General features: G+C 38.9%; 1 protein-coding gene across 3 annotated transcripts in view; it reads left to right on the plus strand.

Moving 5' to 3' along the window:
- FRMD3 (FERM domain containing 3) overlaps positions 1-24,664 on the plus strand; it is a 134,885-nt gene that overhangs the window by 28,835 nt on the left and 81,386 nt on the right. Inside the window, exon 1 of one of the 3 annotated variants that reach the window (XM_048292012.1) lies at positions 12,597-12,659. The exons of the other annotated variants lie outside the window; for them this stretch is intronic. The gene's annotated coding sequence lies outside the window, so the exon portion shown is untranslated. Of the gene's footprint in view, positions 1-12,596; positions 12,660-24,664 lie in introns of those variants that run through there. 3 annotated transcript variants of the gene reach the window in all.

A 24,664-nucleotide genomic window follows, 5' to 3' on the forward strand; every position in this document is an offset into this window, starting at 1 on the left:
GATACAAAACTGGGAGGAGCTGTTGACTCCCTTGAAGGCAGAGAGGGGCTGCAGAGAGACCTCAATAAATCAGGGGTCTGGGCAATCACCAACCATATGAGATTGCACAGATGACATAATACCTGCTTCAGTAGAGGAAATTAATGACTTGTATGGCTCAGTTTCAGAGCCTGGACTGGTTCTGGATTTGCAATTGCAAATATGTCTTTTCAGTTACTGCTGCCTCATTCAGCATGTTATTGCGACTTATCAACTTGAAGCCAGTATCGTACAATCTGTCACTAGTTGACCTTTTTTAACCTGTTGCCCTCTTGCTCTTCCTTCCCATCTTTCCTTCTCCCTGCATGCAAACTCATTTTGAAGCTGAGATATACTTCTCTAACATGCTGAAGACAGATTATTTATTTTGATGTAAGTTCTCATAAAGGGTGATTTGTAGAGAGATTATAAAGGTTTCTTTCTTGAGGGCTGGATGCGGCACTGGAGTGGCTCACAAGGACCAACTTCCCAAACGAGCTTCATTCACAGGCTTTGGGTGAAAAATCTCATATCCTGATGATGACCTGTAATTATTTTATGAATCACACTGGCTTGGTCATTGAGATATTTACTCTGTGAATATCAGTTAACAAAGAACTACATAATTAATATGAGTCTACTGAGAGTAGACCTTGATTAATTCCCTGTCCACAAGGACAAGCACCAAGGAGTAGTCGCTCTGTGCTGATTCCAGCTCTACAATGCCAAAAGGCACTGCATGTTTTCTAAGCAATTGGTAACTGAAGCAGCATGTTGCAGCTACTTCCCAAAGCCCTGGGAGAGCGGGGGAAGAATTTCCTGCCAGAATGTAAGAGGCATTGCATATCTAGGCCATTGGTGGAGCCTTGACAAAGTACAAGCTGGCTGTGGACCAGAATCTGCCATTTAAAATAATTTTATGCCTGGTTTAACATGTTGGAAACCCATGAGCAGTAGCAACCAGTAAGCAAATAGAATTGTTCGACATCAGCCACTGCTTTCAAAGCACTGAAGAATTAATTTGCAAAAAATCTCAAAATAAATGTAAGATTTTGTGCATGTAGCAGGTTTACTTTTGTGTTTGCACTGCTGGGCAGATACTGCTGTCATTTTACAACATATTACAGCTTTATAGTCAAAAAATAAAATAGCAGTCTACTCTTACTGCCAGTCAACTTCACTTTTTCTTTCTTTATTCCTATATATTTTGTGCCTTCTTTGTAATGTCTCCTTTTAGTATTTTGTAATGATTCTTACTGATAAATCTTACTTGGAGAAAAATGAAAGAAGGAAAGAGAACAATGACTGAGGTAGAGCAAGAAAAGTAAGAAATGAAGGAGAATGTAGAATGTGATGCTGTGGTCGAAAACTGGATTTGAAAAGTACCTACTTCTAAAGCTTTAAAGAAACTACATATGGTAGGTTGCAACTTTTTATTGCTTTCCTGTTTAACTTCTGTCAATTAATTCAGGATCTTTTCAAAGGGTCATAATTTTTTTTTTAATAGCTGGACTGAGTTGAAGTTTTCTGTTCCCTTGTTGGATAATAAGTGCTTTGTACAATTAAGATTGTTATCATACTCACAGTATGAGAGAACTACATTAGTGGCATTTTCTTCATTTATATATCGAATCATTTAAGTTGAAAAAGGCCTCTCAGATCATCAAGTCCAACCATAAAACTAGCACTGCCAAGTCCACCACTAAATCATGTCCCTAAGCTGCATGTCGACATCTTTTAAAATACCTCAAAGGTTGGTGTTCTCAACCACATACCTGGGCAGCCTGTTTGATGGCAAATTTGTTCTAATATCCAATCTAAATTAGCCTTTTAGTGTTGAATAGTCGTATATTAGTAAAAGTTGCACCTGCAAGCTGTGAAAATGCCTCGCTAAAATTCACCTCACACCTTTAGGGCAATTTTCAGAAGTCCATTTTCTTGGAGTCAACTTGACTTCTCCTTCTTGTGTGAATGGCACCTCCCTTTGTTGCAGAGGGGGTGATAGAAAGAGCCACTGGAGGGGGCAGATCTGCTGGCGTGCAAGTCAAGTCTCTGTATTAGTCAGCTTCTCTCTTTAACAGAAACATAAAATAAAATACAGCATATGGGAAACTGTAGACATGACCAGCTGAACTGTGGCCAAGTTGCATGCTAGCAAAAGACAGCATCTGCTGTGTAATTCTTGTCTAAAAACAATACTAACATCATTGGATCAGTATTTCACATGAGCTAATTTTCTCCTTTTGCCTAGCTCAATAGGCATGGTTAATACTGTTTTCTAGGCAGGGTATGTACTATAAAGATTAATAGAAAGGCCTTGGTGTGGTGACCAAATCTGTGGAGAAAAGTCGGTACGTGGTAACTATGGACTTGTAACACAATGGTGCATAAAAACAGTATTTAGGGCATTACAAATTAAGTGCTTTTGCCAGCTGCAAAGTAATTTGAATCAAGTGACTTATTTCAAAATGTGATAAAGAGAAGAAAATAATTGGAATATTGAATGTCAGTGTCCTGATTTTGGCCGGGATAGAGTTAATTGCTTCTCAGTAGCAAGTACAATGCTGTTTGGGACTCAGTAAGGGAATAATGTTGATAATTAATGCTACTACACTGGGAAGAGCTCACTCCCAGTATAGTGGACAGAAAGTCCCTGCAGTGAGACCTCAGCAAATTAGAGATCGTCAGTCACCAACTGTAGGAAGTGTAACAAAGACAAATGCCGGATTCTGCACCTGGGATAGGACAACCCTGGATGTATGGACAGACTGGGAATGAGATGCTGGCAAGCAGTGCCATGGAAAGGGACCTGGGGGTCCTGGCAAGCTGAACATGAGTCAGCAGTGCCCTAGCAGCCAGGAGGGCCAACCCTGTCCTGGGGTGCATCAGGCACAGCATCGACAGCCGGGCAAGGGAGGGGATTGTCTCACTCTGCTCTGCACTGGGGCAGCCTCACCTCGAGGGCTGGGGGCAGTTTTGGGGGCCACAATATAAAAAAAGATATTAAACTATTACAGAGCATCCAAAGGAGGGCTACGAAGATGGTGAAAGGCCTTAAGGGGAAGCTGTATGAGGAGCAGCTGAGGTCACTTGGTCTTTTCAACCTGGAGAAGAGGAGACTGATGGGAGACCCCATTGCAGTCTACATCTTCCTCATGAGGGGAAGAAGTGGGCAGACACTGTGGTCCTGTGCCTAACTACCCTCTGAGTAAAGAATTTCTTTCTAACCTCCAAGCTAAAACAGTTTAAATCAGTTTAAAACCATTGCCCATCATCCTGTCAGTACATGCCCATATAAAAAGTCCTTCTCCCTTCTTTTATAAGCCCCCTTAAGGTACTGACAGGTCACAATGAGGTCTTCCTGAAGCCTTCTCCAGGATGAACTACCCCAGTTCTCTCAGCATGTCTTTGCAGGAGAGGTGCTCCAGCCCTCTGATCATCTTCATTGCCCTTTGGACTCACTCCAACAGGTCCGTGTCCTTCCCGTGCAGGGGACCCCAGAGCTGGATGCAGTGTTCCAGGTGGGGTCTCAGCAGAGCAGAGCAGAGGGGCAGAATCCCCTCCCTCCCCTACTGCCCACACTGCTTTGGATGCAGCCCAGGACACATTTGGCTCTCTGGGCTATGAGTGCACATGGTTGGGTCATGTCCAGCCTCTCATCTCCCAGCAGCTCCTTCTTGTCAGGGCTGCTCTCCATCTGTTCATCCCCAGCCTGTGCTGGTACTGGGGGTTGCCCCAGTCCAGGTACAGCACCTTGCACTTGGTCTTGTTAAACTGCATGGGATTTCCATGAGCCCAGTTCTTGAGCTTGTTCAGGTCCATCTCGATGGCATCCCATCCTGTGGGTGTGTTAGCTGCATCACTCAGCTTGGTGTCATCTGCAAACTTGCTGAGGGTGCACTCAGTCTCTCTGTCTGTGTCATTGACAAAGACATTAAAGAGCACCAGCCACAAGACAGAGCCCTGATGGATACCACTTGTCACTGGCCTCCCACTGGATATAGAGTCATTGACCACAATTCTCTGGCTGTGGTCATCCAGTCAATTCTTTATTCACTGAATAGTCCATCTATCAAATCCATGTCTCTCCAGGCTGGAGGTAAGCATGACATGTGGGACCATGTCAAAGGCCTTACAGAACTCTAGGCAGATGACATTTGTTGGTCTTCCTGTGTTGATTATTGCTGCCATGTCATAGAATGCCACCTTACTGCTCAGGCACAATTTGCAGTTAGTAAAGCCACGTGGCTGCTTTGGATCACCTCCTTGCCTTTTATGTACCTTAGCAAATCTTCAAGGATGATCTGCTCCATGATCTTCCCAGGCACATAGATGAGGCTCCTGGGCTGTAGTTCCCTAAATCTTCCTTTTAAAAATGGGGGTGATGTTTCCCTTCCCCTCCATGAAAACACAACATAGTAATTTTTCCAGATGAACTACATATAAAGGCTTAAGGGACAAAGAAGGTGTGAAGTACCAGCTTTACATTTTGTTGATTCCTTGATTAGTATACCTCATTTTAATTCAGAATTTTAACATTCCTGAACCTACTGCTGTGCACCAGCAGCAGCTGACTGCAAGCAGTGGTTCAACTTCTGAGCCAACCGGTGAAATATCTTTGAAGACATATACTGCATCAAAACCACTAATCTACATCAACCAATAATGGGATTAAAAATACATCAAAACAGAAACTCAAAATATAATTAGGCTAAAGAGGCATCTCTCCTCCCTGCATGCTCCCACTTATAGTCTCAGGAGCTGTTGTAGATGACTATATGCAAAAAAGCTCTTTGTAAGTATGGATGCAGGAAATATTTCTCCCTCGCAAACACATCATGAAGCCCACATGCATACAAACCCTAAGGCATAAACAAATCATCTGAGAAGCATGGTCATATCAGAATTCCCCTGAATTGCATGTTTAAGAACTGACAGAGGCAAGAGGGTGAATGATTGTAGAACATTCCTCCCACGAACAATAAAAGTAGTTTTCAAAATATTGGATGAAGTCTAGCCAAGAAAAGGAGGAAATCTATTATAAGACAGAAGAACTTTGTTTCTGTCAATGATGATTTCCAGAACAAAATTAACATGAAGCAGAACACCTTCTTAAATTTTGAGGCACTGTTGTTGCTTAATGCAAGATACAACCACAACACATAATAATTTTGATTACAGGAAAAATAATATCTACCATATTAAAAGAGTTTCATATGCAGCACCTTCAGGAATTTTACTAAATATCCCCACCATATGATATAGAAAAATAGAATTTTCAGAACACCAAACATTCCTCTTGTATTGCACTTCCAAGGGCTAGAATTATATGCTGATACCACTACAATAGTTCTCAGAATCAACCTCAATTACATTTGTTTTCCTCTCACCCTCTCCCTTTTCCTTTCTAATGGAAGCAATTAGGAGTTAGCTTTCCTAAGAGCAGCAGTTAGAGGATGCACAACAAAGTTTAAAAAAATCTCACCAATTCCACTCATTATCACCACCATATCACTATTAACAGATACCACAGTAACCTCAAATCTTAAAATATTAAGTACTTCAAAGGTCAGTGGTCCAGTGATGTTCCAGCAGGACAAGGGTAACAAATGCAGACACATTGCCATATTATATTGTGAACTTCTGAATTTTAGAGGTCTGTTCCTAACATCTAATGCTTATTATTTGAAATATAATATGCTGGATAGATTAGAAGTTCAACTTTAGAGTAATTTTAAATAGCTATAATTAGGAACATGCTAATATAATAAAATATTATCATTTGGTCTGGATTGCCCTTACTTTTCCCTTCTCTTTTTACCTCATCCTAGCATCATGCACTACAGACAAACCTTTTTGCAAGTTTTTTAAATGCTAATTCTTTATAGCTGCTAATTCTTACTATAGACAACTTTTATAATGGGCTAAGAATAGGAAAAAGGCTTGTTCCCAAGACCCCCTGGTAAATGATCTTCATGGGATCCCTCAAGCTGTGATGTCCTACTATGAGAACACTGCATGTTCATGGAGAATTTCCTACTTGCACATGATCTCCTTGTCAGCTTGTCATCTGGCTGCACAAGAATTGTAATTGCCCCCAGTAATGAGGACTGTGCCTGCCTAGCAGAAGCAGCTCCTCAGCAGGAATGCTTTCACTGCACCACCAGTGCTGCCAGCACAAGCACTGAATGGTCTTGAACAGGATTCCTAGGCAAGCTTCAAATGCTGTGGCCTGATGTTCTCTTGCCTTAGGACAGCTTCTCCTCATTGGGCTGAACCATCAGGCAGACCAGTAGTTCAATCCAGATGCTATGGAATAAATTTTGGTTTAGTAGACAACAGGCCGTCTCACACGGTTCAGCTTTTAGCATTGCTTTGTTAAATAGCTTTCTTTGATGTCAACAGAGGTGCCTCTGTCTCGAAAAGATTTCCAGATTTAAAACTGTATCTGCTCCTCCTTCCTACACATGTGCGCACACACGCACACACACACACACACACACACACATTTGCTCTCTCTGAATCTCCCCTTCATCTTTGGCATGTACTAAATACAACAAAGCAATCAATGAAAAGGGAAAATAATTTGAAATATGGGACTAACAATGTCATATAAATTTTGAGTAATACTTAGAGTTATAAAGAAGAAAAATGCTAGCAGTAACATGACTTTGGAGACCAACAATCTTTTAGAGTAAATTAACACTTCATAAAATACTTTGGGGACAATCATCCCACTCAGCAGTCAAATTCATCTTGTGTTTCTTCCAAAGAAAAGCAGGACCATCCTCTGCATGACCCACAGGATTCAGAAGCTCTGATAAAAGGCATTCAGACAACTCTAAGTTGTCCTCCTGCAGTTCTTGCTCTCATGGGTCAAACATGTTCATCTGGAAAAGCAGACCTCACTTTGGCTCTTATTTTGTCTTAAGTGCCTAATAGTCGTTATAGTTATTACCCTGCATGCCCACCCTCCTCAGTACATCTCTCTGATAATCTCTAAAGACTGCTCAGATGACTGGAGCCCTGGTGCAGTGCAGTGGCCGCTTCTAAGGGAGGGATTACAGGAAAAGCTCTCCCTGGATTTACTGAGAGTGTGGGCTGTAAACTGACTAAACAAAATCCAAATTAAGACTGTAAGTCTTCATACCTAGAATTGTTTCAAAATGTGCTGGACTGTTTGGTGTCAGCATTTTTATCTTCAATATATATGCACTTTGAGATTTTAAGGCCTGAAACCAATTTGGAACACCCACAATTCCTGAAGATTTTTATATAATCCTGGAATTTTAGGTTGACAATTATTTTTAGTAATATCCACTAGGCAGTAGACTTTACGACATAAGATTTCTTATATTCAGTTCTACTTTCTTTTCCTCCTAGCCTCACATTATTTTGTATGTCTGTTCTTGCAGAATTAATGGAACTAAAGCAAATGTGCATTCCAACTGGAAATTTATAATCACAGTTTTCAAATGACATGCTGTGTTAATCTCTACTCACTCTAGATTCAGATGCTAATATCAGCTAGAAGTATATTGAAATTACAAAGGCGAGAATATGAAGTAGTAGTCCTACTGACCAATTTTGAAATAAGAGCCATTTCCAGTGTGTTTATAAGTGATTTTCTGATGTTTTGATTATTGAACTCTTCTCCCAGATCTCCTCAGGAACAGTGGAAGTCATAGTGCAATGCCTTTTCTCAGAAAATATGCAATAGCCACTTGAGACCATAATATTTTAGCAGCAATATTTCCTGATTTTCCAGCTAAGAGGAAGGTAGAATGGGAAAATACTGGAGCTAAGAAGGAAGATAATGAAACTGTTTTTTTGCTAACATCTCCTGTTAGCAGCTGCACTTTCTCCTTCTCTTAGGAGCAAATGCTACACTAGCAGTAGCAGCAAGGGATTCAACATTTGGCATACATTAAAGTAGCACAATGCAGTGCCAAGTAAAGAAACACCAGCAACTCTGAAAAGCACTCTTCTGGCAGAAATCAAAGGATTGCTTGGATGAAGTTCAAGTTTCTACTACTGGCTTAAAATTGGCTATACTGCTCATCTATCTAAGAAAGTAGAAGTACCAGCAAATACTGAGCTAAACAAGGTGCCATTTTCTCAGTATAAACACTTGAAGTGTGAGGTGGAGTTTGCAAGCAGAAAAACTAAACACACTTTATCTTTTACCACTTATCACTTCATCACTTTTTATCACTTTATCTTTTTCAGTTATAAATCATCTTAGTTTTCATCAAATTTCTGTATCTTTATATCTTTATAACTGACTGTCGTCATGTAAGCCCAGATGGCAACTAAGCATCAGACACACACTTGTTCATACCCCGAACTGCATCCCCACTGTGGTGGAATGAGAAGGAGAATCAAAAGGAAAACTTGAGGTTAGAACAGTTGGTTGAGATTAGAACAGTTTAGCAATTGGAACAAAGTAAAATATGTAATACTATTAGTAATTTTTTTTTAGAAAAAGGATAAAACCCAAGGAAAAACAAGTGATGTACAATACAATTGCTCACCACCCACTGACAGATGCCAGACCCCATTCCCAAACACTTTTCAACCCTCATTTCCAGGTAACTCCCCCAGCTTATATACTGTGCAAAATGTTCTATGATGTGGAATATAGCTTTAGCCAGTGTGTGTCGCCTGGCCCGGCTATGTTACATCCCAGGTTTTTTTTTGTTTACCACCTCACTGGCAAAGCATCAGAGGCTGAATAAGTGCTTGACTTAGGATTACAACTGCCCATAGAAGCTGCAGATGCCCCATCCCCAAAAGTGTTCAAGGACAAGTTGGATGGAGCCCTGAGCAACCTGATCTAGTGAACGGCATCCCTGGCCATGGGGTGATCTTTAAGGTCCCTTTCAACCCAAACCGTTCTATGATTCTTTGATTCTATCTACTGTGCATTTTGTTACTTGCAGTTTCCTTCCTGTAGATGTCTGTGACCACTGACCTTCTGGACAATATGTAGGCACTGGTTTAGGAGGAACAAGAGGTAGTGTACCCTTTTAATAGGTAGTTACTGGTGTGATCCATTGCAGTACTGCTGACTGAGAGAGATTAGTGCTAAAACTGTGTATTTTACTCCCATGTGCATTTCTGTCTTTTTCACTCGGGTGTGATGTGTTTTTAACTGTATTCAGAATTTGGTGTTAGAGGCAGAAATATAAGTATGAAGAAGCTGACAACGTTGGGTCTACAGCTAAAGAAATTACCTGAGAGACACTTCTACTAAATATTTAAGCATACCAATGCCTTCCTTAGGATTTAGTTATGTGGAGGTGAATATCTTAGCTCCTCCAGTTTTGCATGAAAGCATAAATTGTGTGCATTTTCTTGAGCAGTTGACCTAAAGGGAAACACTCAAGCACCAAAAGCCAAAGTCATGGTTGTGCCACCTTGTCTTTGCTTCCATTTTTACCCACCTCTCACAAAATTTAAAGTGGTTGGTTCTCTGTAGCAACCATTTTAAAGATTTGAATGTGCTAAACTATGCACCTCCCTTTAGAAATTTGTGCTTACTGGTGTGGAACTGCACACCCTGATTCTACCCCGTGCTTCCCATTGATTCCCTCTGGGGTAACTTACAAGTGTGTGCTTTTGCAAAATGTACAGTAATCCTACTTTTGAAAGTAGTGTTTAAATTCCATACTAGAATTCTTTTTAAAAAGACAATTTGTGTGAAGTGAAAGAAGCTAAGTATTTTAAAACATGTAGACTATTCTCTGAATTCTGATGTCATAGTTATATCAGTGAAGTTGTCCTTGTTAGACACCAGTATTTGTTTACTGAAAGTTTCTTTAAGTGAATTTTAGGAATGCAGTTAGTTTGCCTTTTTATATCAACTTTTATACAGGTTTTCTTTATGCTGAAGTCTTCTGTTATAGTATGTAAAATATTTGATTATAGAAACTAACATTTTATTTTAAAGGAACCTGTAAAATTTGAAGCAATTATAAAGTTTGCATTTATCTGAAACAGAGTTGTTTATCACCATGAACTGAAAGGCACCACTGTAGTACAGAATCACACTTATTAACTTCTCATGCTTACACTTGAAAATTGGTATGCAAGTGGGAAGCTGAATGAGTGGTGGGAGGCTTTTCTTCCTTCTCCCCAAAACAGTTTGGCAGAGCTTGTATTGAAGCAATGGGACACATGCCCCTATCATCCTTGTTAAAGAACTGTGGGCTTCTGTTTTATTCCTGTTTAGTGCAACCTCTTTGGTATTTTTTACAGGGATTAGATTCCCAGTTCATGCATGTTTCTGAAGGAAAATGACTTACAGATGAATTATTGTTGGCTGATGCTACATCGTATTTCTGCTAGGAGGTTGGTGTGGAAACATGCAGGATTGTCAGATGGGGACACAAAATGGCATTTCTGCAAAATGTTAGTCTGTTGGGGCTTGTTTTAAACAGCATTAACAGCCTTGTGGCACTGAGATGGTCAGGTCCAAAACTGATATGGAGAAGGATGAGAGAGAGGAAGTGAACATCAAATATAAACCTACACTGCCAAGCAAGGTACTTGTCCCTGTTAGCATCCTCTTGGAAACGCTTGAGTAGTTCCTTGGGAACTGGCTTGTAGTGGAGACAGAAGAGGTGAAGGAAGGATTTTTGTGTACGGAGAGTATCTCTGAAAATTCACTTACATTAACTTTAGGAAAACCCCTCAGAGAGGAAAAAACTCCAAATTTAAAAGTACTGTGGCTGCAGTTTTCCAAACTGGAGACTCACAAATTCTCAGGATGTATATTTATGTGGACAAAGTTGAACTCGCCTTTACCAGAAGCCATTGAAATCTTCCGTCTCAGGCTCCCAAACTCAGTTTCTCCAACTGTCTAGAAATACCTTAATTGTCTGGCTGAAATAGGAAGCATTGTACTAATTGCCATCACAAAGATGCTCCAAGAGAATTGCATCTATTAATATTTACAAGATGTGACAAATATGGGGGCATGTATTAGGCTCTAAAATGAAGGACTATAGAATTTTATCATACATTTTTACAATGTTGTGATATATGGGCAGTTTGGTAATGAAGTGTGGAGATGTTGCTTTACCTGGCTTCTGCAAAAAGATGCATACAGATCCTGCAAAGGGACACTGTCTTACACGTTGCTCTTACCTAGGATGTTCATGTTTCAAAGTCTGCTGAAAGCTGGAGGCAAATGCTGAGCATTTCCTCTCTGAGGAAACCACTTTTATAGAAGTTTAAGGGATGAACTTTCAATGGTGTACATAAAGACTGTTTCCACTCTTTACTCTTTGCACATTCAATTTGCTAGAAGTTGTTCATTCATTTTCAATCTCCATGTATTAAGTAATAATTTCAGAAAAGAGGTGAGCCTCTTTTCTACCTTTATAAAAAATTTATATTTATATTTTTATTAGAAACAGTTTCTTTCTGCAGCAATGGCTTCACCTCCTTACTTTGTAAATCTGTGAACCGTAGGACAGATCAATGGGAATCTAGTGCACAACCTGTAAGTAGGCAGATTACAAATTACTTTATTCTTTTTTTTCCTCCTTTTTTTGTTGCAGGAAATGCTAAACAATCTCATTGTACAGACAAGCTTAGAATGGTGAATACACAAGTAGAGAGGAGAAGGGAACATGAAAAAGGAGAAATACTCCTGCCCAGACAATATTTTAATTCCTCTCATGAATCATAAAGGTGTTTAATTCATTTTTTCTCTGTTGTTCATCTTATCACCTTGAAGAAGTACATACTGAGAATTCCCCCTTCCCCCACCTTTATTTTCTGTTGCTTTAGGCTTTCTAGAACCCCCAATAAGGCATTTTGCTTTTTTATGTTCACTTGCAATATGTATTCAATGCAAGGTCTTAAAAATTTGAGAAATATCTGTGATCAATTTTACTTGTATATTTTTAAATCATCTTTAGAACTTATTTACAAAATTTTCATTTTTTACTTCCCCTCAGTATTGACGTGATCTTTAAAAATGCTTGGAACTGTCAGGACCTATGAAAGGAGCAAGTATTTCTGATCTGCATTTGTAAATACATTTTGTAATTAGATTTCCCTGTGTTTTTGTAAGTATAAGCACTGTCAAGTCATAACTGGTCAGTGCCAGTGTTCAGTAATAATATAGCATGAAAATGTGGAAAGAGGCCATGCTGGCAGCAATGCTGTCTGTAACAAATTTTGCTCTATTTTAGTAGCAGCCTCAGTTCTTTTAGCTGTCCATGATGGTCACTTCTGCTATAAGCAGAGGTTCTTAACACAGATCATCATCACAGCATGATAGAATCATAGAACAGTTTGGGCTGGAAGGGACCTTTAACGTCCCTATAATCCAACCTCCCTGATGAGCAGGCACAAGTAGTGAGCAGGGAAAAGCATGATCCGAGTAGAATTCTACTATCCACCCCATACTTGTGTGGCTTTTCATTTGCTGTTTTTTAAATTTTGACCGGTTCTAGTTTTCAGTTTCCTGGCATGTTTTATTTTTTGTTGTAGGTTTGTTTTTGTTTTTATTTGTTTGTTTGTTGTTTTGTGTGTGTGTGTTTTATTCTTGTTTTTTTTTAAAGGTATTCACAAGCATCAAGCCTCCAGTGAAAGAAACGGAGATCTGCTCTTGAGATCAGAGCAAGGTATTTAATTGCCATGAGCTGTAGAGCATGTGCTATTCCATGTTAGCTCTTTGTGCAATGACATGCAGAGGAGAAATGAGGAAGAAGTCGTAAGATGACCACTGAGCTGTGTGAAGCCTTGGGGCAATTCCTGTTAGTGGCAGTGCACTGGAGGCATGACTGCAGTAGTGGTCAGAATGTTACTTTGAGCTGGGAAAGCATTTCATTTGCTATTTTTACTGTGTAGATCATACCCGCACAACCCATTAGCTTCATGTTTGTTTAGCAGAGGAAAAAATTGATTCTAAATTCTAGATTTTCATTTAAATGATTGGAAATGGTGGATTTTCTGTTTCTCTTATTTTACTTGAATGGATTGATGTTTTGACTTTAAGCAATGATTTTTCAATAAATATTCAGTAATGGATTAGCTAAATTCATCAAAGTACTAAATACAAAGGGCTTTCTTTCCTTTTAAAATTTTTAATAAAGAAAATCAATATCAAGTTCCTGTAGGCTGAATTTTTAGAATGTGCACTCTCTCATTGGAAGTGTCTTTGGTAGCATTAGGTGTGCTAAAACATAAAGAGGAACTCATTTCCTGGAAAGAAAGATCAAGGAGTGTAAGAGCTGTGCAAAATAGCAATCCCTTGTGTTACTAAGTTTCCTAAGGAATTTCAAAGAAAATTACAAGCCCTGCTACTTTTAAAATGTTTAAGATTTATGCAGCTTATTGGTCAGCTTACTTTTGAACTAATGAACATACAAGGAGCAGTAATTAATTAGTTTTTTCATCTCTAAAAATCTTCAAAACTAAACTTAATAATAATGAAATTAATACACAGACATCTTTGGTATACATGAAAGCAGAGTGAAGAAATGAGGCTTAATCATTCTGTTTCATTGTATAATTTACTCAATCCTTTTGCCTTGAAGATCTCGTTCTTCTTGTTTTACTGGTTCAGGTTCAAACCATTGCTGAACAGTGCTCTGATGTAATTTCCCATGGCTGCACCAATTGATACTGGGAACAAACCTACTTTTTCTGGCTTTCCTTTGGGAATATAGTAAACTTCTCAAAGGCTCCTGCTGCAAGTTAAGGTTAAAGGGATACCGCAATCTAGAGTCAGTAGCTGTTTCATCCTTGGTAGCTCCATGTTATCTTGGGGTGCTACACATCCATGTGCATCTTGAGTGCTGAACCTTATCATTCATCCTAGCTGCTGGTTAGGTGCTGGCAAAAAGATTTATGCCTTTGCCCTGCGTCTTTCAGGTGTACAGTTCTATGCTACTAATGAGTCTTGTGACTGCTGACAGTTTTTCTGGTTTTTACTGCCCTGCCCAGAGGACATGCTAGTGGCAGTGTAATCTAGGCACACATCTTCCCTTTGCAAATCTAGGCAAACATCTTCCGTTTGCATATCTTCCCTTTGCAAATCTGTCTCTCTTATATCTTTTCCTGAGGACACAAGATGTATGTGTGTGGCATTACCATGATATGCGCATGTGTTTCAGACCTTTGGAAGTCTGTGTGATGGGCAGTGCTGCCATTTTGCAATGTTTAACACACCAAAACAAAAAAGAAATTAAATAGAGGTTAAAAAAAAAATGTAAGCGTGTGCAAAGGGTAACACAAGAAAGGGTGACCCAGGCTTACTCATGCTACCTATAGATTGAATTTTATTGGGACTAAGACAAGAGAATTTATGCAGCGATCTCTATATTTGACCTTTGGATTTGGGTATGAATTTGAGCTCCACAAATTAGCAGGAAGAGCCTTTTTGTGGTGTGTGAAGAGCAGCTTGCATTGTAGGCTGAGATGCTAGCCTGAGACTGCAAAATGCTGTGTGGTGCATAGTTCTTTTTCTTTTTTCCTCCTCATAGCTCATTCATCCTCCATCAAATCTAGAGTTACTGCAGCATTTGACCCTTGCAGAATTAAGCTGTGACTTTTTTAAAAAAACCAGTGAGATTTTCCAGTGGGACCCAAGATTTCTAATAAATAACTTTAAAATACGATCTTTTGCAGGAAATAATCTTTTCAGTTAATATTTGAAAAGGGAAATCTGAAAGTATACTCAGTTATACTACTTACTCATTTAGAAGGGTTTAATGAATTTATCAATATTCTTCTCACACATGCATTTTTTCAAACAATGAAAAATTTGTCATGGTAACTTGAATGTCTGTATTGCTAGCCCAGAATCTGGCATTTCTGAGGTGATAGCAGTATGTTGTTTTATGCTGGTTTTGCTGTCACTCTCACTGTTACATTCTTTAGGCATGGCACACCCTGAAGTGAGTTAGTATTGAATGTTTGAATGTTATCTTTGCATTCCACCATGTCACTGGAAAATCTGGTGTAGAGCCAGCCACAATAAACTCTACCAAGACAAAGCAGAGTCGGTTGCTGTATGCATCCCATAGTAATCTTTTCCTTCTCTGTTTTCTGTGATGATTCTGCTCTACCTTACCCTGTATAATAGTGTCTCAGCACTGGAATCATCTGCTTGTCCTGGGTTGTAACACAAATTACTGTCAGGGGCATAAAAATATTGTCCATATTTCCTTTATGCGATCTTTAGGATATATTGGACTGTGGCTAATGGTCTGAATAAGGCCTTGAATTACCTGTGAACTTCTCTGAGAAGCCAGTATAGTCAAGAAAGTTTCCAGTTTGCCTTTCTAATTGCCCTGTGATGCTTTTGGTGAGTGTGAGATTAGGATTTTCATTAACTTAGGAGGTATGTGGGAAAGAGCCAGTGTATTTCCCTAGTCATGCTTCTGAGGGCAGACATGTTCTAGCAGTCACTGATGCTGCTCTTTACCTTTTCATTCTGAGTAAATAAATCCAGTCTTAAAAAGAAAACAAATATATACCTTTATTACTTAGATGTTTTCCATGAATGTACTAGCAACCGAGAAGCAGCTGTTACCAGACAAATTTCCTCCTACATCCTTAATGCAGCTCCTTTCCGGAGGAGTTATGTTATACCTATGTTTTTTTTCATTGCCAGGATACAATCATCTTATTAAGATGAAAAGTTAATAAGAATTTGCCCTCTGCAGAGGGGCTAATTGTTCAGGCTGGTCTGGAGCAAGACTGTCTTCCTGACTGAAATACTGTTGTTAAGTGGATGGAATGGATGCATGATTAGATTAAGAAGCTTAATAATACAGATGGTTTTCTTGCTGTATTTTGGGTGTTCAATGCTAGAAGAATACAACAGAATAGGGTTTGAAAGTACCTTATTCCTCACTCTAGCAAAATAGGCATCAAAACGTGAGGAGTGTAATACAGCTAATTTTGCACATTATAGGAGAACAAGTTGTAAGGCAGAAAACTGCCAAAACATAATTCATTAAATCGAGGGAATTTGTCATTAAACCTTGGATTACCAAGCACAAAAATTTATTAAATGGAAAAGATTGTCACATGCTTGTCATAGGTTATCAGAATAAAGACTGTTTATACATTTGGTGTAGAATTCGGACAGCAGTTAGTCTTCTGTGTTGTCTTGCAGGTGCAGCTGAAAGCAATGTTGAAGTTCACAGCAAAACAAACAGTTTTTGGTAGTTTATTTTTTGTTGTCTGCACCCATTAAACTATTCCAATAGAATGTGGTGTACTGATTTGTATACCAGATATAATTTTGTAATACAGGGATTAATGTTTCAATTTAAAATCTGAAACCTGTAATTTAAATGACCTTTAGATGTTTGCTTTTCCATGGTGTAGGCAGAAGAGTATTGCACTAGGAAAGCTGAAACCTTGTCCTTGACACAGGTTAATATCTCTGTGTTCAGGAGAAAAGCTGAGTTGAATTCTCATTTGTGTAGTCCTGGCAGGATGCTGTTGAAGGCTAATGGTTTATTGATACTGTTTTGATTGCACTATTTCATTTTCTGCATATCACACAGCATGTTTGCTATTCTTTTTCAAGCATATACAAATCAGTCCCCAAATGGGAAGATTGTCTTTTAAGAAAAGTAAACTATTTACACAGTGTGTTGGCTTCTTTTCTCACTTTCTGGTGTTTTGAGGGGATATGTGCATTTCCCTTAGCTTGGGACTGATGTTTTCCATGTAAAAATTTTTTTTTAAGTTCAGCGACAGATTCTTGCCCAGTTTTATAGCAAATGAATCTTTCAAGAGTAGATCAAATATCACTACAATTTTAATGCAATAATGGGAGCCATCATCGTCATCCCCTGGTATTACCCACAACAGAGAGTGGTGTGAAACAAGAGAAGGGTATGACAGCTGCTACCTGATTGTGCAGTTGAGAAGCTGAGACCTGTTCCTGTTACACAACTTGTTTTGGAATATTGTAATTTTTTTTAGTGATTTGAAAAACAAGCTGAAAAAAGTATGTGAATTTCTAAGTTAATCTGTCAGAGTTTTTTGGGTTTTTTTCAAGTGCACAATGTCGTTAACAAATAGTATTTTTGCGGTAGAAGAATATTAATGTTTTAGGTTTCTGGTAATTTCAAAGCTTTCTGGCAGAGCCCATAGTTCCAAGTGGCAGAAAAGGGAGGGTGAAGTCAACTGAAATGACCAAAAGGAGCCTAAAGTGGATGGAATTGCCACCTGCAGTAAGCAGGATCTGTTTTCTGTGTTTTCTTAGCTAAGATTTTTTTGAGGAACTTGACAAATTTAAAATTCAGCTTAAGCATTCAGTGCATGTCTCTGAGGATTTCCCTTGGTTCTGCTGGGAAGGAGGAGCCAAGCCTGCTTTTCCTCCTGATACAGGGTAACATTAAAAATTTGTGGCACAGTGAGACAGGAATCATGACAGTCACAGAGCCAGGGCTAACATCTGGTTTCCTGTGTTTTCACGGGAGGGAATGCACAATTTATGCAAGGACAAGCTGCCCACCTGCCTTCTGTTTCATTAGTCTGACGTGAGCTTACTGGGTGTTTCCAGTGCCAGTATAAAAAGGATATCCACCCCCCTTACTCATTCCTTGGTTCTAGCTCTGCATCAGCTGCTGGAGGGTGGAGGAGATTTTCCTAGTTTTAGAATGGTTTGTGGCTCCTTTCATACTTTTTTGAAAAAGAATACCTATAATCTCCACAGATGCTTAGTTATGAGGCGCTTTCAAGATGGTGAAGTTTTGCATAATTTTGAAGGGCGATGTTGAAGAACAAGGGAGATGTTTGACACAGATTGTTGTGCATGTATATTTTAATACATTGGTTGATCTGTAAAAAAAAATTGATTAGTATATTGGTTGATTTGTAAAAAAAAATTTGCCCAATATGATGCTTCAAGTTGACTGGTCATAATAGTTTTAGGCACTCAATGAAATAGGGATGAAACTGTACCTTAAAACTTTTTGAGGAAAGTTGTGCTTAAAACTTTAGAAGGTGTTCTGGCTTGTGATAAAGTGAATATTATTAAATATGACAGCATATATACATTTTAAAATAACAGTTTTTGAATGCTGTCAAATAGATCATAGTCATTCATTAAATCCCTTTGATCAAAAGAGATTGTTCTAGATAGGTAGCTCTCTTTTTTAGTATTTTTATTTTAGTAACAACGTTTGTGGGAAATTATGGTGCTCTTTGGTGCTATGTTGCCAGTACAACTGAAGCATGTTTTTTCCAAGTTTGTTTTGTAAAGCTCATAATGCAGTAGAATTAACCAGATCAGAATCTGCATATTTTCAACCTTTTTTTTTAAAAGCTTTAAATCAAGATTGACTGCCTTGTCTGAAGACATGCTGTAGAAAAATAAAGCAATTATTTCATTTTACGAAAGATAAGGCTGGCAAGTATGAGACATTAATTGGATAAAATTGTATGTTCCAAATGATGAAGACAGCCAAATTATCTAATGGCCTTCTATAATGTTAGAATCCATTAGTCCTTTTTCTTGACATCTTTTTTTATATTTATATACAAAGTGTATACATGTATGTACATGTACAAACACACATGCACAAAAAGAAAAAAAGCATGGGGTGTGTATGTGTAAGATGTAACAAAGAAGCAGGATAAGCTAGAAAAGGAAATGCCTTTAATGAGCTGATTACATGACGATGGTCAGCATTTTTTATCTATTGGCCATTGCTATGAGAGATTCTCAATTAAATATTTCAAGACTAATATCTTCAGCCATGTATAAGTATGCACTGCAGGGGTTCAGTGAGGTCAGTGTTTAAATAGGTAGTAATGTCTAGAATTATTGAAACATCTTTCAGCCATCCCGTCTTCAGTAGTTTGGTGCTTTCTGACAGCTGTGCACTGCTGTCCGCTTGTACCTGCTCTCCTGCCATGCCTGTAACCCAACATACAGACTGAATGCTCAGAGCATGGAAGCTGATGTCCATTTACATTTGGTTTTCTGTTTGCTGTTGAGAGAAGGTGACAAGGACAAAGCTTCAGAGGATTGGCTGCTGAGTACCTCGATGTGTGCTACCTACCTGCATTGACTGAGGCTGGCCACCTACTATTGCATGGTGAAGAAGAAGATGGGCAGAACTGGGAAGGGTTAGAGAAGACAGACCAGCTGGTGAGACTGGGCAGCATAAGAGCAGGGTGTCACTCCTGCACTGAAGTTTAAATGCCTTGTAAGAAAGGGAATCTTTCATCTTTTCTAAAAGAATATATCCTGGTTTACTGGGTCTCGTTTTGATCTTTGATACAGTTTTGCTTAACTCTGGTGCATTCTCTGTTGATTTTTCAGTTCAGCCCGTTCCTTAAGGTTCTTCACAGAACACATGCAGGTGGGTGGGTTTGATTTAGTGGCAGCAGTGCACTTGGTGGTGAAGTCTTTAGAGAATCATAGAATCACAGAATATTCTGAGTTGGAAGGTCCCCACAAGGATCATCTTGAAATTCCTCCAGCACTTAAGTGAGTGGCCTATACCAGGATGAACCCACAACCTTGACATTATCATGTTCTAAGAAATTGAGCTAATCCCAGTGGTCCTCCCCTGTTCTCTGCTTTCCTTCTGCTTGCTGCTTTTCTTGTGCTTAGGATGCATGGCTAAGGATAATTGCTGCATCCTACAAGGAAGGGTGCAAGGGCACTGAAATGTCTGATGGCTCTCTCTTGCCAATTTCCATGCTGGCTTGTTTCTTGTTTTATTTCCTAAAAGTTCTTTCTGCAGGCAGAAAGAGAAATCATGTGTCAGGCAGAAAGAGAAATCCAAAAAGTTGTCTTCTACTGCAAGACAAGGTACCTTTTCTTCTTTGGTGTCATCTGCTCATTTATGTAACTTCTCCAGTTTTGAAAAAGAAGTTCATTATAAAATAATTTCATCATGAGGTTTTGCAGTCAGTTTTGGCAGAGCAGGTACAAAGCTGTCAGAGCTTTGCTTCTTAGAATATGCATGTCAGCTTTGCATTGGATCTAGCTCTTTCTTAAGACACTTTTTAAGAATTTTTTTTTTTTTCACATAAGCCTGTAGTACCCGTAGATGATCTGGGTGAGGGGAATGTAGCCTTAGTTTGCTCCCAAATTACAAGAGGTTCAGCGCAGGTTTTCAACTCTCAAAGGAGAGTAAGAAACCTTACTTTACTTCTTATTTTGCAATAATATTCAAAGATATTCCCTCCTTTTTCCAGTTGATAGTTTTCATCCTCATATTTGTTATTGCTCTGCTTCAATTCTAAATGTGACAGGAATTTCAAGTGAGAACTTTCTGATGCAACAATGACCTGGGAACCAGCTGTACTATCTATTTATGAAAGTTACTGCACGTCATAATTTTTGCCAGGTCTCCTTCCACTCCATAACCACCTGTGTGAGAACAGGAGTTTATTTCCAAAATTATGGTTTGATGCTTAAATACCTGTTAACAAGGCACATTCTGTGAAAAAATTTGCTTAGGAGAACTGTGCTCATTTGTGTACAGAATGTAGCTTCCACTGTATGGCTTTCTTATCTGCCACTACACATAGTAAAGTGAATACAGGTGATCCTGTTAAGCATCATCTTCTGTTTCTTTCTTGTTTTAATGGGTTCTGCATTCAGTTGTAAGAGGCAATGTGGGCAGCTGAGGGAAATTCATCAGTGTGCATAAACATTCTCTGCATCCACTGACTTTTCAATGCTTTCCCCAAATGCTGTCCACTGTGGAACATATCAGAAATCTTTCAGTTATATAAACACATATTCTGCAGTCTTTTTTTACCCCTCTTTTTTTTTCATTCAGTTTCAGCCAAGAGCTAAAATTTTATAAAAATTGAAGACAGCAAATTCTGTCCTGAATACACATATACAGAATTTCTCTAAGGTCAGAGTTTGCACCAGAAAAAGTTAGTTGTCATTTGTGATGTAATTCAGGGCTTTGCTTTCCATTTACTAGATGGAAAGAAACATTTGCAGCATCCTAGGACTTATTTTAGGGGAGGGCCTCTTAAAAGGGTTAAGACTAACTACTGCTAAGAAGAAAAAATGTACGATGAGTTCCCAGCTTAGTCAAAAAGGATGCATTTTAATAGTGTGTCAATATGTTCCCCGACTGAAAGATGTGGAAAACAGACCAATTACTAAAACAGTAAAAAGTGAGGTCAGCTTGTCTTTGATCTCCGCTGAGTGTGTGGGAATGAGAAGTCTGGGCACATGACAGAAAGATGAAGATGAATCTGACACAGTGAGGGAGAAAGTGAAGTCTAGTAAAGGCGAAACAAAGGGGTCTGTAAAGTATGTTGCTTTATTGTATTCTTTTTTGCAGCTGTGGTCAATGGAACAAGTCTGTAGAGCCCTCTATTTGAATTTCTATTGTGTTTTGGGTCTTTTGTGATGATATTTAAAAGAAAGTCAGAAAGACTTGTTGTTTATATCTGTGTTCTTATAAATTGTTCTTAAAAGAGTGAAAAAAAAGACCATAGTGGTAATTTTGTGAGCTGATGATTACAAATGCAAAGGTAGTTCTGGCTATGCTATCAAATGGAGGTTTTATTTTAGGTGGTGCTAGTGAGGCATTTTGTATGTCTTTCAAGGACTGAACGACCTTCAGAAAGAGAGAAAGAAAGAAAAAAATCAATCCCTACTACAAAAAAATTGTGAGCTGGGAACTTTTTCTTTGGCAAAGAGACAGAAACTTGTATGACACAGAGAATGAGTTCCTCCCCTGATGCCAGTGGCTGGCTTTTATTAAATATCATTGGGGTGCACTGGTGTAGGTGCTATGTCCAAGCAATTCTTCTGGATGGCTTCTTTCTTCAGTGTTTTCAACCTACCATTAATTTGCTCTTCTGAAGATTGAATGTCTAATCTCATAAATGTAATGTTGTTTTCCCTCAAAACAAGCATTTTACAACTGGGATTATTACCGGGGGGGGGGGAGGGGGAAGTATTGACAAAAGATTCTTTTCTGTAATTATTTCTGACAGGAAAGTATATTTAACCATATAGTTAACCATATGTATCTATAAAGCCCTAGTTGAGCAGCTTGGAAATAGTATCTCATGGTAAAATTTTTCTTACAGTTTGCTGAAAGAAAGTACAGGAATAAAGAACTTTGCTGAGTGGGAAATGAGGCAACATGATCCTGGAAGTTAGTTCTGCAGTCAAAGCACATGGGAAAAGAGATTAAGCGTACTGAGGTATTACCAAAGATAGATAAAAAGGAGTTCCTTACCTGAGACAGATAAGCAAGATGAGTAGTTGAAAAAAATGTGTGTTGATGGATTCTAAATTAGTAGAAGGTGGGAGATCTTTTTGTTTATCCTCATCCTCTTCCATAAAAACTTTTCTGAAGATCCACAGTAGGTATTATGACAAGTGTCCTCTGAGGCACAATGATAGAATTGTATGGTATATCTGTCTGACAGTTCAAGTGCATAGCATGGTGAGGATTCCTCAGTTAACCAGAAGTTTTTATCTAGGCCCTTATCACATCAGATTAGTGTATGAGTTACACTTTCAGCTGGTTCACTGAGAGCTGTTGACTTCATCACCATGTTCGAGGGTCTTGTCTGTCAGGAGACATTATTTGTGAGTTGCAGCACTTGTGATTGGGTGTGCTCCAGAGATGATATTGCCAGATCAATGACTACACAGCTGGGTTTGTGATTCTGGAATAAACTACATAGCGATGGATCAAATTTCTGTAATATCTAGTCATATATTCTGTTAGTTATGTAAACTCTTAGACTTTCACATCACTCTAGTAGTCTTTCAAAAGGGCATTAATTCATCCCCTCTAGGGATTATGTTCCATGATCTTATTTTTCTTCCCCCATTCCTCCCACCAGTGCATGCACATCCCATGTCATGCTTGCAGGCATTCATGATGTATTTCCTCATGCGAGGAGAGGAACATGTGGCGCTAACCCCAAGCTGGGAGGGGCGTAAGGGAGATCAGCTGAGGTGCCACTCTCAGTGCTTGCAGGAGTTCCCCAGCTGCACTTATAACTTCTTTCAAGCCGCCCTTCTCTGTTGTGGTCATACTCTCCTGTTTGGTATGGAAGCAAAGGTGTGTTTTTTCCTGCACAACCCTTACCGTGGTTAGGGCTCAATATGTTCAGCTGAGCCCTGAAATGTGCTCATGAAGGGGCATTCTCGCAACAACCCCAGTTGGCTGTTTTCCGTTGGGGAGCTTAGGTAAGTTGTGTCACACCATGCCAAAACTCTCTTTTGGCTGTGCTCAAGGAAGTGGCTTTTTTGACTAGAAGATTTTTGGTTGCTTTTCTTTTTAAATACACTTCTTTTTGTAAAATAAGGACACACTGCTATGTATCTGTTGGAAAAGGCATATTTAAAGAATGGTACTTGGATTTGGACTTGAATATATACTAATTTTTCTGGATCTTTTGTAGCTACTGAGAAGATTCAGGCCAAGAGAGGATTGTTAACCATCACCTGTACTGGGGGTAATTTGATTAAAATCCTGGTTTGGCTTTTATGTTGCTTTGTAGTTGGGGACTGGGAACTCATTCTTGAAATCTCTAATCCACTTTTCTAGATGTGGTATGATGTCAAGAATGAAAGAGTGAAAGCAGACATGAGGTTGCTGAACAATGCTGGATATTGAATAAAATGATAGATTTGTTGACAGAAGGACTCAATTCCTTTTAAGAAATCAATAGTGCCTCAGATGGCATCACAAATGCCGCGCTAATGGAAGCTTTACCAGAAGTGAGCAGTTAATATTGCAAGCCTTCTGTGAAGCTGACCCTTCAGGGACATAAAATCTAAATGACTAAGTGATGCCCATGTGCACAACAGAAAATGAGGATGAGCCCTGTAAATGAATATTGCATTTGTGGTTTCCTCAGTGTTTGCCTTCCAGACTGATGGAGACTTTTGAGAGCCGCAGTATGTGAACTATAAATATTTATTTTTATTATTTATAACTTACTCATGGGTCAGAGTAATTTACTTGCAGAACGTCACTGAGGCCAAGAACTGATTATGTGAAAGCTGTTACCTGTATTCACTGCTGCTGTCTGGATTTTACTGTGCAGTAGAATACACTTTTCATTTTCCATAGTATTTTGCTTTTTGAATAGTTTTCATTGCATGGGACTGGCATTGTAGGATTTTTTCTGCAGTGTAATTTTCTCCTTTTCCTCTTCATCTATTATTATTTGACCACTATCCTCATACAATAACCTCTAATTTAAGAGAGTGTAAAAATATGCTCTTTTATGGACAAATCTGTCCATTTGTTGCAAATGAATAGTGCAAGTTAAAGAAAAATAAGTAACCTCAAATAATCCCCTTTCCTTTTCCTTTTCCTTTTCCTTTTCCTTTTCCTTTTCCTTTTCCTTTTCCTTTTCCTTTTCCTTTTCCTTTTCCTTTTCCTTTTCCTCTTCCTTTTCCTTTTCCTTTTCCTTTTCCTTTTCCTTTTCCTTTTCCTTTTCCTTTTTTCCCTTTTCCTTTTCCTTTTTTCCCTTTTCCTTTTCCCTTTTTCCTTTTTCCTCTTCCTCTTCCTCTTCCTCTTCCTTTTTCTCTTAAGATGCATTTGTACATTTCTTGCCCAAAACCCCCTGTAAATTAGGGCTGGTTTATGGGGTTCTTTTCCCTTTAGTTCTCTTTACTAGTATCTATCACTTGGGGGTC

The sequence above is a fragment of the Corvus hawaiiensis genome, chromosome Z (genome assembly GCF_020740725.1).
Source record: "Corvus hawaiiensis isolate bCorHaw1 chromosome Z, bCorHaw1.pri.cur, whole genome shotgun sequence".
In the NCBI taxonomy this organism is placed as follows: domain Eukaryota; kingdom Metazoa; phylum Chordata; class Aves; order Passeriformes; family Corvidae; genus Corvus; species Corvus hawaiiensis.